Here is a 13,792-nt window from a genome sequence, read left to right on the forward strand (position 1 = left end):
CCTCCAGCCACAAGACCACCAGTGATGATGGTAATCCGACCGCCATATTATGACTGCTGGTAGCGCTCCGCCATTATTTGGGTGGAGAGCTGCCAGCAGCCATACTGGCGGTTGACAGTGCAGTGGAGGTTGCTCCGCTAGCACCGCCACGACAAAACAACACCACCACGCCCATTACGACTTAGTAGTAGGCATGGCGGTGTTGTGTTGGCGGGGCGCTGGCAGTAGAACAAGCGCCATGGTCCCCGTTCCCTCCCGGATCGACCCACAGGGGAGGGGGGGGAGGGTGTTGAGTGTTGTGTGCGAGAATGGGGTTGTGTGTTTATGTGAAGGAACGGGGTGGGGGTGTTGTGTGTTTGTGTGCATGGGTATGCAAGTGTATGTGTGTGTGTGTGTGAATGAGTGCATGCGGGGGCATGTTGTAATGGGGATCGGGGGTGTAGGGTGTCATGGCTTGGGGAGGGGGACCTTCAGATGGGGTTGGGGTGGGTCCTACATGGAGGGGGGTTGGGGAGTCCTACAATGGCAGCAGGAATGAGCATTCCTGTTGCCAGTATTGTTACTGCCAGGGATTCTGTGGCGGAGCTGCTGTCACGAAATCCCTTGCCGTAAGGATACACAAAATACTGCGGGCGGTGTTAGGTGGCCCGCCGGGTCTAAGGTGATCTACCTTCAGCCAGGTGGTCATACCACCCTGGTGGTACAGGTGGTGAACTGGCTGCAAGACATTTGGTGGTCCTGCACCGCCACGCTGTTGGTGGTCTGGCCTCCACCACCGGCGTGGCAGTACAGGACCGCCAGGGTCATAATGACCCCTACGCCTTTGGCACAAGCATGTGCTGGGTGCTGCCCCTTGCATGCTAAGTCTTTGGTGCATGCGTGACCTAGGTGCAGCCCCTTGCACCCTCAATTTAAGATGCATGTATGACCGTCTTAACCCCCCTTCTACACCAAGTCTGTGGTCGCGTGCGTGACCTCGGTCTTCCCCTTTGCACTCTGAGCCTTTGGTGCATTTGTGTCTTTGGTGCTCCCTCTGCACACTGAGCTTTGATGCTGCCCGTGTTTCAATAGGTGCTGCCGCTGCCCCACCGCCCCGTTCACATGACTGAGACAGTCAGCAGTGCATGAACTTCTCAGAGGAGTGTGAGCTCACCCCTTTCCCAGCAGCAGGAATGAAGCGCGCGCTGTGAGAGGAGCAGAGCCGCCCGTGCTGCTGCTGCAGCCCTCGGTACCGCGTGCAGTGTGAGGTGCAGCGCAGCCCCAATCACTGTAGCAGATCTGGACAGCTCTGCGCGCTGCTCCCTGCTCGTCGTCATTCTGCACTGAGATCCTGGACACACGACGGGGACCAGGAGGAATGTCTCAAAAGCTGCAGATCCCGCAGCAGAGTGCCTAGAGCGGCTAGAAGAAGAGACACCGCCTACCCGCCCTCACCTGCTAACATCACGTTTCCAGGACCTTTAATTAGTGTCCGGTGGTAAAATTACTATGCTTTGGGTCTCTGAATTACGGGTGCCGAAGTGACGCAAACAAGGAGTGCCAGAGCCTTCGTGCACCACACAGGACATCCTGGGAGCAAAAACGACATATATTGTATAGTAACATTTTAAGATGCCGCTCCGGGTGCCTTGGGGAGAAGAGAGAGGTGTGTCCAGTGAATCAAACGTCTACACATGAGTGACCCCTTAGGAGGAAAACATATACTTGTAAGGTAAAGAGTTTATGTACTTTATATTGTGAGGTTTGTGCAAACGTTTGTAAATTAAAACAGTGAAGACCTATTCGAACAACGTTTTCACGAAGCAAAGCACGTAAAGAAGCATATCTTTTTTGCACTATTTATTTGAAAGGAGACAAACATAATTTAATGTTAACTACAGATTTGTTGCGAAACAAACTGTTTTGTTTGAATCTGTTGTATTCTGTCATGATGCTATCTAGAGAAAAACACGGTCCTCCACTTTTCAAATGTGTTATATGCCCCTTCATTTTAGGGAGAATATTTTTCTCAGTGGCGTCTCCTGAGGGGCGTGAGTGTGTGGTGGTTGTGTAGGGGGTGATGGAGCGGGGGAGCGCATGTGCCGGACGTGCCCAGCTCTGTTTGTCTGCCTCACCTTCAGCCCCATCTCCACACCTGTTGGAAGTACCTGGGAGCGGCACAGAACTGCACCTGACAGACACGTTAATGTGCCCAACAATCTTTAACTGTAAATAAATCAATCTATCTATCTATCTATCTATCTATCTATCTATCTATCTATCTTTTTATCTATCTATCTATCTATCTATCTATCTATCTATCTATCTATCTATCTATCTATTTATCTTTCTATCTATCTATCATCTATCTATCTATCTATCTATCTATCTATCTGTCTATCTCTGTTTACAAAGACGAACATACACTCTTTACAATTGACCTGGGTGGCCCCATCAACTTTTATCTGTGTTCCAACCTGTACTCCCTAAAATTCCCTTCTAGTGACACCACTGCTTTTGCTCCATTCCCTTCCATCCTAGCAGCGAAAATAATATAACTTGAATTTGTCTGTTTCTTTCCAAAATTGCAAAGGTTATATCGAGTATCCCATGTAAATCTCTGCATATGGCAGATTCAGGTGCGTGGCACATGAAAAATGCAGACCGCATGCTAGTAATTGCTGTCCAAGCACATGTAGACCTGAGTGCCTCTACGGGGTAGATAGAACTAGTCATGGGGCGATGGTGTCCGAGACCTACATGGGTTGGTTCGGGTCCTAAGACACTCTTAATGGCTGGGACGGAGGACTTGCATGAGACCACCCCCCTACAGCATGGTTCTGGCCACAGTCACTGGGAGTACGTATTTATAGACACCCTTTGGAAGGAAACCTTGCCTACCCTATGAGGTAAAGTCCAGTTGATCAATGAGAACCTGATGCCTCCTATGCAAAGGCCCACCGTGGGTCAGTTAAATGTTTGACATTCGCCACATGTCTCAAAAGCATGGACGCCTGTTTGAAAAGTTTGAAAACTTCTGCAATGACCATGATACATTTGTGAAAAAAGATCTGCTCAGGTGGCCACATTTTACGAAAATTCAATGCCAAATGCCAGGGTTTCTGAATATCTCAGCTGTCCATCGAGTCCACCTCACATCCCTTTCTTCCAATTTACATTTAAAGTCTCTTTCTCTCACTCCTCCATGTTATTTTTGGTCTTTATTTCTGTCTTGTTTCAGTTTTCTATGTTTATTTTCCCCTTATCCCTCTCCTTTCAGTCTTTGTTTCTCTAGGTCAGGGTCAAGGTCTCATGATTCAAAATAAGTCCCAGTACTCAAAACAATGAGTGCCGGTGCTCTGCTTATCACTTGCAACCATTGGCTCAGATTAAGCACCGGTTAACGGGATTTTGGGCACAAGGGATTCTTTCATACTGATGAGCACACACCCAAATTCAATGTTTACCTTCTTCAGTATGGCTCCTGGTGAGCAAATGAAGCCACCAAACTAGTAGAAAGTGCCGAAAGTAGTTGGTAGCGAGGACAAGCCAAGCATTGACATTTTAGAAATTGGTATGTTGCTCTCTAGTCTCTTATGAATACTTGGAAGCATGCACATCCAGTCAGATCAGATTTCTCCTTCCCCCAGTTTCCAAACTCCAGTTCTCTGCCTTTTGATATGGTTTCTACTAATGCTTGTTTTGTTGATGTCTGGGCGACTGCACAACATACTTATCATCATTTTAGATCTCTAAGAAGGGTGAGTCGATTTAAATCAACACGTATGAAATAATTGTTTAGAGTGAGTTACCTTTGCATGGAGGTTCATCCCATTCGGGTGTGTTCCCTCATTTGTCTGGTGCGATGAGCCCAAATAAGGGTGAGCTGAGAGGTCTGGAAGTCCGAAACCTCAAGGTGAGTTTCACTTTATGAATAAATAAATAAACTTTTTTTTGGGATACAAACGTCGCGAACTCAGTCAGTTAACGTGAAATTTTAAAATAAACATATGCAGCAAATAACCATTCAGGAGACGTAACGGGTGCTAAGTAGTTTATATTTGACAAAACGTTTCATAGAAGGAGCGCCTCTTTGTTTATAAATATATTCATCTTATGCTGCCTGCTGGGTCTGTCTTCGTTCCCTCCTGAGGCATCTCACGATTGCAGGAGTTATTGTCACCCAGTTATGTCAGTGAGATTTTAAACCCGAGGCTCCTTTACTAGTAACTTTTGACCCTTTCGAGCTACAAACTGTTTTTGTTGAAATCTGCAATCTATGAAGCAGATGGTAAATAGGAACAAATGCAGAAAATCCATAACTATGCATAAAACTCACTTGTTGCAGAATCACATCATTACGTTGTCTCTCCCTATGAGTTGCACGCATGTTTTTACTTTACATGAAATGCATCAGCCCTCTGAAATATTACGTTGCCTATGTCCGCAGTAATCAGTGAGATGCAGCTCATGAATGCATTGGAGGCTGTAGGCTGTGTTGTATAATGCTATATTGCTTTATATAGCGCACTAATCACTGGAGAGGCTATCCAGGCGCTTGGGTAAGTGTGAACGTTTGTGGTCCCCAAGGTGCTTATACGAAGAGCCAGGTCTTCTGCTTCTTGCGGAAGTCAAGAAGTGAGGAGGAGGCGCTGATGTGTAGAGGGAGGTCATTTCATGCATTGGGTGCGATGTACGAGAATGAGCTAGTGTGCAATGCACCAAAAATGCTTTAACTTCCCATAACATGGAATGAAGAGAAGACAATGTTATTCCTGTTGTTGCAATGTCGGCAGCTACTTAGGGCCTCATTTAGATATTGGTGGAGAGAATACTCCTTCACAAATGTGACAGATATCCCGTCCGCTGTATTACGCTCTCCACAGGATATAATGGGATCATAATACGGCAGATGTGATATCCGTCACCTCTGTTACGGAGCATTTACCTCCGCCAAGATTTAAATAAGGCCGTTAGTCTCCTTTCCCCATTCCCCCACCCTCCTTCGGACACACCATACCTGGAAATTAGCATTTTCATCTGCATCCACGATAATTTAATAGGTACCTAAAGATGGCAGTAACTAGATCAAGTATTTCAGCTGCATTTAGCAAAGGACGTTAAATCATTCGCTTTATTTGTATGTGGTGCGCCAGGTCACATGGCAAAAATGTGCGATCAGAAAGAAAGTACCCTGGATCGGGGGTGTAGTGTTAATGTTACAGCCAGTGCAATGGCACCGCAGCCCTTGGTTCCTATGGTGCCTCTGCACCCCAGTTATGACTGTATTTTCCTAACCCGTTTTGGGGTAGTAGGGCAGATCCATCACTTGCATTAGAGCCCTTGCTACGCACTGCTTTGGAGTTTTTCAGTTGAGTCCCGAAATAGGTATTTATATCTGACTTTGGGATGAGGAGAGACTGTTGGCCAGGGGAAGGGGGCAAGGGGTGGCAGAGTGGGGCTGAATGGGGCAGGAGATGAATGGTGTCACACTTTCGACTACTTTACGTCCGTTACTAACCACACTCAGGCTAGGTTTCATTTACGGCAGGCGAACTTGACTGCTTTTGTGTTTGTTGATCTCCAGGTTCTACGAATAGATAATGTAGACTTAGGGCCTCATTTACAAAGAAAAGAAATGACGCAGTGTGGTGCTGCATCTAACGTGCAAGGATGCGTCCTATTTACAGAAATACGACACATCCCTGTGGTTTCCTCAGTGCAGGCGCAAAAACTGCTGCCTAGCGCCAACGCAGGCACCCTTGCGCCATGGTGCAAGGGTACCTGTGTTGCAGGGATGATTGTTTATATGCAGGGACAGACACCTTCTTGCACATAAACAATCATTAATGGCGTTTTCCTCTTTCTCTGTTTGCTGTATTCTGCATTTCACACAGAAAGAGAGGAAAAAAATGGGGAGAAATGAATTGGTGCAGGAATCTGAGGTATTCCCAGCCATGTAAATCTGGGAATGCGTCAGATTACGTCAGGTTCCATAGGATTTGCGTGGGAACACCCGCAGCAACAACCATGGAGCGCCTCTTTCATGCAGAATTATGTTGAAAGGGTCTATTTTTACAAGGCCATGAAAAGCCACGCAAGGTGGCTTTGCCTGGCCTTGTAAATATGGGCCAGCAAAGTGGCCACCAAAGCATCAAAAAGAATGACACTCTGGTGCTGCAGTGTGCCGTTAGGGCCTTGTAAATGAGGCCCTCGGTGTTTGTCAGTTGGTTGTTCCAGATAATGTCTTCTGAGAGGCGAAAAGGAAAAACCTGAAATGTATAATATGCAGATTCCATTGGCAGTGTGTGCCAATTGATAACTATATATAGATTGCGGGAAGAGAGGACAGTTGCGATTGGCAAGGGGTGGACATCTCAAATGTTTATATTGGAAAAGAGGTTAGGGCAGGGCTTTGTCTTCTTACCAATGTTTTATGTTAAACCCCATTACTGCCTCCCTTAAAGGAAGAGCACACTGAAGCAATACAACACAATATAAGAGAATGCATACAAATTTGATTTAAAGATGTCACACTTCAACTCATATATAGAGGGAGAGTGTTTAACAAGCTTCCGGGGGAGGCTTTGTTGACTATGTCCTAGTTCATGCAGATACAGACTCCACTTTTTCCTCTAATTACATTTTGCACTTAGAGTTAAATGAGTGACTGCATGAAGTCGGCGATGAAACTGTTTTACTTTCCTGCCGCAATCACTCAAGTCTCTAATTTGATCTCCTGACCTCACTCCCTCCACTTACCCTCCCCCTACCCTCCTCCGTTCAGTCTCTCCAATTGCAATTTCAACTGAACGTAACATTATGAACCTGCCTTTGATAGATTATCGTTCATCTCAGTTTGACTTGCAGTTTTGACCAAACCCTTGCTTAATTTTCACACTAAAACATTCATAAGCAACTTCAGTCCAGGCATTGTCATAGCTCTCTGGCCAATTAGGCATTCAATTGGATGTCCAACACACACTTGCAATATATGTATCAACCGCTGGTTAGTCACTGGCCCAATAATAGAAAAACTAGGGGCCTGATTTAAGAAAAGTCGTGCTGCACCCAGTGTAGCACCACTTTCTTGCAGCCCTTAGCACCCCCTAACGCCACAGTGTGTGCGCCGTATCTAAGATAGGGTGCACCATGGCGGTAGATCGGGAAATAGCATTAATATTTTTGATGCTAGTTCGGAGCTTTGCAGGATCCGCGTAAAAAATGTTGATGCTAATCCTGCAAAGCTAATTGTGGCCCATTGAAAACAATGGTGTGCCTTCTTTTAACGCCTGCTCTGAGCAGGTGTTAAAAGTGCTGAAAAAATGACGCAAAGAAATCTCTTAGGTTTCAGTGCACCATTCTTTCAGCCCCCCCTAACAGGGGAACGTCCCCTTTGCATACATTATGCCAGGTGCAGGCATAATGTAGCGCAAAGGGTCACAAAGTGGTGCAATGCATGCATTGCACCAGTTTGTAAATTTGGAGCTGCGATTTTGGCCTCTTTGGGCCACATTAGCATAAAAAATGATGCTAATGTGGCTCAAGGAGGTGCTAAGGGGCTCTTAAATCTGCCCCTAAATACCCTACCGGCCATGTTGAGGACCTTATGAGTGTGTGATGATTTTAAGCATACCACATTGTTAGTTCAGTAAGTTCTTGCATGGCTAAAAACACACTGGTCGCCAGGGAACCCAGTATTAGTAAATGGGAAGTGGTGGGCGGTGTAGTCAGTATAACAATCGCAGCATCATCGGACAAGGTGATCCAGTTAATAAATGATGCAGGTGGCAATTTATCAGCCACTGTGGATGGTGTAGTGGTCAATAAATAAATAATTAGAAGATATTTGACAAAGAATCTTTTTGTTGTTGAGTGACCAGCCTCATCAAGATAAAATCATAAATGACTGACAAAAAGTTGTTGAAAGAAGGTAAAAAGTCATGTTTGTACATTTTAAAGATATGTAAGCAAATCATACCCATAAGACCAGTTGAAGAATGTAATACACAGTTGAGAATGACATTATCTAAAATATGCATCCTTATTTGTAATCTTCAACTATTGCTGGGTCAGAGAGGTTACGTCTGCAGGTGTATTCCACCAGAGGACAGATAAGTTATTGAATCCTCATGTGTTACCATCTCCTTGTTGTGTACTGTAGGATGTAAACTCAGTGGTTTCCAAACAAACGGCAACCAAAGAAAACGATGTTGATCAAGGACCCAGTCAAATAAAAGCATTGCATTTTCTGAACGGTTCTGGACACTTGTCCAAGACTACAGCCTAACCAACGGGAAGCTGATTCTTGAGGGTGACACAGATGCCCTGTGGCATCACTAAACACTTGTAATTGATCTACAGCAAGTAGAGCTCAGTCCAGGGAACTTCCATTCACTTGTTAGAAAGAATGGTAATGAGAGCTGATTATGACAGAGGGATGGTTAGAACATGTACAAGCAAAGTGATGTTAGAACATAGCAAAAAGAGCAGTTTCATAACATTAAGAATTTCTTCACCACTAATATGAATCTAGGAGCTCACATAATATTATAAATAGCAGCACTATAGTAAGATTGCTGTCCAGAAATCAAGAATTGATGCACACACATGGTATCATCTCATATTGAATTTATGTATTATGCATTTTAGCTAAATTGGGAATCTCTGATGGTTAGATGATAAAGGTACAGGAGATTCACATTTTACAATAGCCATAACCTTTTCTAACAAAAGAACCAAATAGTGCAGGCATGATTCCTGAGCATAAGAACCACTCCCTCTGCTCGTACAAATTTAGAGGCATATTTATGAAATTACCGTGCAGCGCAGCCAGTCACCTAGCTGCGCTGCGTGATAGGGAAGGGCAGGAATGCACCTTAACAAGATACAATGCATTACTATCATTTTCCAGTGCTAGCGCACAAGGTGCTGCCCAGCGCAAACACAGACGCTCTTGCACCATGGTGCAAGGGTGCCTCCATTGTAAGCAGGATTCTTTTTCTGCTACTGGGGCACCTCCCAGCACAAAAGCAATCACCTGAGGCATTTCCCTCTTTCAATTTTTCATTCTGCAGCACACATAGAAAGAGGGGAAAAACGAGGAGATATAAACATATTTCTCCCATTACACTTCACCTGGGAAGCGTAGCAGTATTGGCGCATACCCATGTCTACCATTTATGGTAAATATGGAAATGCATCAAAATGCAAGCATGTTGTGTGGGAACACCCACACAGCACCCATGGAATGCCTATCTGGGTAATGAGTGATGCAACGCAGCGATTTCCACTTTGTTCCATTACTCCAAATTTATCAAGCCACTCTGGGCCACGCAAGGTGTCCTTGCATGGCTTGATGAATCACACTTAGTAGTTGTGTTGCACTTGCACCCAGTTGCATGGTGCAAGTGCGACACAACTATATGATAAATATGGCCCTCAATTCTATTAAAAAAAGCTGAATGGCTGGCTCTGAGTCTAGTAATCTATAGTTATTCAATGTGAATGCACCTTGACATTTTAATGGCATATCTATCTATCTATCTATCTATCTATCTATCTATCTATCTATCTATCTATCTATCTATCTATCTATCTATCTATCTATCTATCTATCTATCTATCTATCTCTCGTTGCATACATTAAATACAATGTATTTATATTTGTAAAAGTTAAAAGCAGTATCAGTGTTTGGTCATGTGTGTGCTAGACTTACTTCAGCTCTGAACAGCAGTGCATTTACTACTGTTTTGGGTCCTTTATAACTGTATGAACTATAGAAGTGAAGTTTATGAATAGCAATAAGCTTACTCTTTTTTGGTGGTTGCATATCCCTCCCTAAACCCTTTTCAGCAATCCCTAGGCCCTTCTTTACTCCTCTCCATGTCCCTTCCTCTCACACCCTCTCACATTTACTACTAAAACTTATAAAAATATGTGTCGCAGTGGGAACATGTGAGGGGCTGTAGATCCCCACATGTAGGTTAGTGAATAGCATTCTGTGGTAATAGGAATACTAATATAGAGCTACTAGACATATAACAAAAATAGACATTTGTGAATCAAAGAGAGACTTGAGAAGAACCCTTTTTTGACTAGAAGTCAATAAAAATGATGAAAATTTATTTTTCTGAGTTGTAGTGGGAATTTTGCGTAATAACTCGTGCCTCCTGGTTTTGCACCATCTGAATTCTGTGATCTGAAATATTTAGATAGGCACAGATATAGAGAGTTGCAATAATTTTATCTGGACCTGACTGTGACAGCAACAATTGTATTTCTGTTGCCAAATGATAGCAGAGGGAGAAATGATTTGAACTTCTGAAGTATTAGGGAACAGAAGAGTACTTGAGCGTCAAGTTTCAGTTTAGAGTAGAATTTAAAATGGAGACTTTTTTACGATGATGGATCACAATGAGGACCGAGGTTTGCTGGACATCGCATACAGTTACAGTCCACCGAATTTTTACTAACCTATTGGGGTGTAGCTTCAGATGGAGCATTTGGACGTAATGCCACCCCCAAAGCATTTTTAGCATGGCATTTGGTTCTGCAGGCCCTGATTGGGTCTGCAATGTCTATGTTGGTTTTCTCATCATCCTGATTTCACTAAGAGATTTTGACTTGGATCAGGAGGTTTATTTTGGATTAGGAACCTAAATATATAGAGAGCGGTTTACCAAAAGAGTAGCAAATCTGTACGAATAGAAGCACTCTTTGAATGGATGCAAATTTGCTAATTTCTAGAATACTCAAACATTGACAGTGGTAAGCTTGGAAAGCTGTGCTGGTCTCATGTTTCCAGGCATAGTACTGGCAATCAGACATCCAAAAGGTGATGGGACAAATACTTGCAAATAGTCTAACTGGCAATCCCTTGTGTTAACATTCTAAACCAATGTTTTTCACCCCTGTGCCTCTCTAAACCGAGAGCCTGATATAGGGTTTGGCGAATAAAGTAAAGGCAGAATGGATGGGGGATGACTTTATGTCTGCCACCCTTCTTTAATTCTGCCCCCCAAATTTAGGAATGTTTGCCCTCCTTGTGGACAACATTATCCATGGGCAGGTCATGACAGGTCTTGCCAACGTAGGAAATGTTTGTTGGATGGCTCTGTCAAACATGACGGCTGTACATCAAACTTTTCCCCAAAATTTTATATTTCAAAAACAAACATCTGAAGTGGGAATTTGTTTCTGAAAATTGAAAAGACAAAGGACCTTCACATTATAGAAGTTTTCGCCCAAAGTGTGGTGATCATTTTTGTTTTTTTACTGACTGTCACTGCCATGATATACCTAGCAGTGAGCAACATTAAAAAGAAAAATCAAACACCTAACTGTCCACTCTAAATAGACCGAATGCTCAGATGGCTTATCTTCTAAAGCACCTACTCTATCGGGCCATTGAAGGAAGTTTTCTCTCTGACAGAGTCATTTTTCAGGCTTCTCAATTCAAAAATGACCTTCAGTGTCACAGACAGGGTACTTGGGTTGCCGCTGCAGCAGAGTATCTGTCCACCAAGCTCTAAATCAGCCCCAGAGGTCACAAAATTCAAATTAGTACTGATTCTGTTCCTTATGGGAACAGTCCATCCCGAACCCTATTCACTCACATTGTGGCCCACACCTTTTTTAGTTGGGAAATTTGAAATTCACACCTCCCATATCTCACTGACTAAACTACACACCTGCTTACCATCATGATTTCAGATTTCTCTATATTTATTTTCAACCACTTTGAATCATTTTACTTCGATACTGTCCACCCTGAAGTGGGCAAGAGATTAAGGGCCAGATGAAGCAAAATCCGATTTTGCGACTTGCAAATTGCGAGTCTGAGCGACTCGCAATTTGCAAGTTGCAAAATCGGATGCAGAATGGTGTCTCAGACACCTTCTGCGACTCGCTATGGGGTCGCAAAGACCCACCTCATCAATATTCATGAGGTGGGTCGCATTTTGCGACCCCATAGCGAGTCCCTGCACTCACAGGGATGGTGGCCTGCTGTAGTCAGCAGAACTCCATGTCTGTGACTGCTTTTTCAATAAAGCAGTTTTTTTTTCATTTTGCAGCCCATTTTCCTTAAAGGAAAACGAGTTGCAAAATGAAAAAAATACAGAAACCATTTGGTTTCGTTTTTTTCAGAGTAGGCAGTGGTCCATAGGACCACTGCCTGCTCTGAAAAAATATTTTTGTCGACATTCACAAAGGGGAAGGGGTCCCATGGGGACCCCTTCCTTTTTGCGAATGAGTTACCACCAGTGTGACACTGGTGGTAACTGCGAGTTGGTTTGCGACCGCATTCGCGGTCACAAAGCAACTCTGAATTGCGATGCGAGTCGCAAATAGGAAGGGAACACCCCTTCCTATTTGCGAGTCGCATTCCCAAATTGCGAGTCGGTACCGACTCGCAATTTGGGAATGAGCATTGCGTGAGGCCGTTTGCATGGCGCAAACTGCGATTTTCGCAGTTTGCGTCATGCAAACGGCTTGCTACATCTGGCCCTAAATTACTCTCTATTGCAACATAGTGGATTTCTTCCATCTAACAACATCTGATCTAGTGTGCATGAACTGTCTTTATGAAAATGACATAAATTGCAGACAAGAAACCTGAGCTGAAGATATGGGCTACATGCACGAAGCATTTTTGAAGTTGCAGATGACTCGATTTGCACTAGTACGATGCACAGAATCAGGCTGTTTGCGACACAAAAATGCTTTTTGGAACATGCAAAGCCCAAATTGTGATTCTGTAACTTGTTATGGAATCATAATTTGGGTTTCATTTGGAAGGGGCATGATGAGGGCATCCCTTCCAATAAAAATCAGAAAGGTATGTACAGATATTTTGTGACCGAAATGCGCCTACAACATATTTGCAATTTACCACCAATTGAAAGTTGGTGGAAACCCATTTGCAAATGGGAAGGGGTCCCGCGGACCACTGCCTGTTTTTAAAAAATGAAGCTTCTTCGAAAGTTTCATTTTTTTCTTTTTATATGCTGTTAGACTTTTCATCCTTGGCGTGGTCTCCCTTAACTTTTTGCCTCTGTTCCCCAGGTTGTTGATGTGTGCTGGACTGATTTTACTGTTTTTGTTACTCTGGGCACTTTACCACTGCTAACCAGTGCTAAAGTGAAAGTGCTCCTTTTCAAAATGTGTATGTGATTGGTTTATCCATGATTGGCATATTTGATTTATTAGTAAGTCCCTAGTACAGTGCACTAGAGGTGCCCAGGGCCTGTAAATCAAATGGTACTAGTGGGCCTGCAGCACTGGTGCCAAGTAGCTCTGTAATCATGACTCAGACCTGCCACTGCAGTGTCTGTGTGTGCAGTTTTAACTGTAAATTCGACTTGGCAAGTGTACCCACTTGCCAGGCCTAAACCTTCCCTTTTCTTACATGTCAGACACCCCTAAGGTAGGCCCTAGGTAGCCCCAAGGACAGGGTGCAGTGTATGGTTAAGGTAGGACATATAGTAATGTCTTTTATATGTCCTGACAGTGAAATATTGCTAAATTCGTTTTTCACTGTTGCAAGGCCTGTCCCTCTCATAGGTTAACATGGGGGCTACCTTTAAATCTGATTAAAGTGTAGATTCCCTTTGGGAGCGGATGGACATGTGGAGTTTGGGGTCTCTGAGCTCACAATTTAAAAATACATCTTTTAGTAAAGTTGATTTTAAGATTGTGTGTTTGAAAATGCCACTTTTAGAAAGTGAGCATTTTCTTGCTTTTACCATTTCTGTGACTCTGCCTGTTTGTGGGTTCCCTGTCTGGGTCGGTTTGAAAGTTGGGCTGGAG

At 43.8% G+C, this 13,792-nt stretch overlaps 1 protein-coding gene across 1 annotated transcript in view; it reads left to right on the forward strand.

Moving 5' to 3' along the window:
- Positions 1-1,164: 1,164 nt before the first annotated feature.
- Positions 1,165-13,792, forward strand: part of LOC138303905 (opsin-5-like) — a 580,436-nt gene continuing 567,808 nt past the window's right edge. Inside the window, exon 1 of the mRNA XM_069243440.1 lies at positions 1,165-1,711. The gene's annotated coding sequence lies outside the window, so the exon portion shown is untranslated. The remainder of the gene's footprint in view (positions 1,712-13,792) is intronic.

This window comes from Pleurodeles waltl, chromosome 7 (genome assembly GCF_031143425.1).
Source record: "Pleurodeles waltl isolate 20211129_DDA chromosome 7, aPleWal1.hap1.20221129, whole genome shotgun sequence".
NCBI lineage: Eukaryota > Metazoa > Chordata > Amphibia > Caudata > Salamandridae > Pleurodeles > Pleurodeles waltl.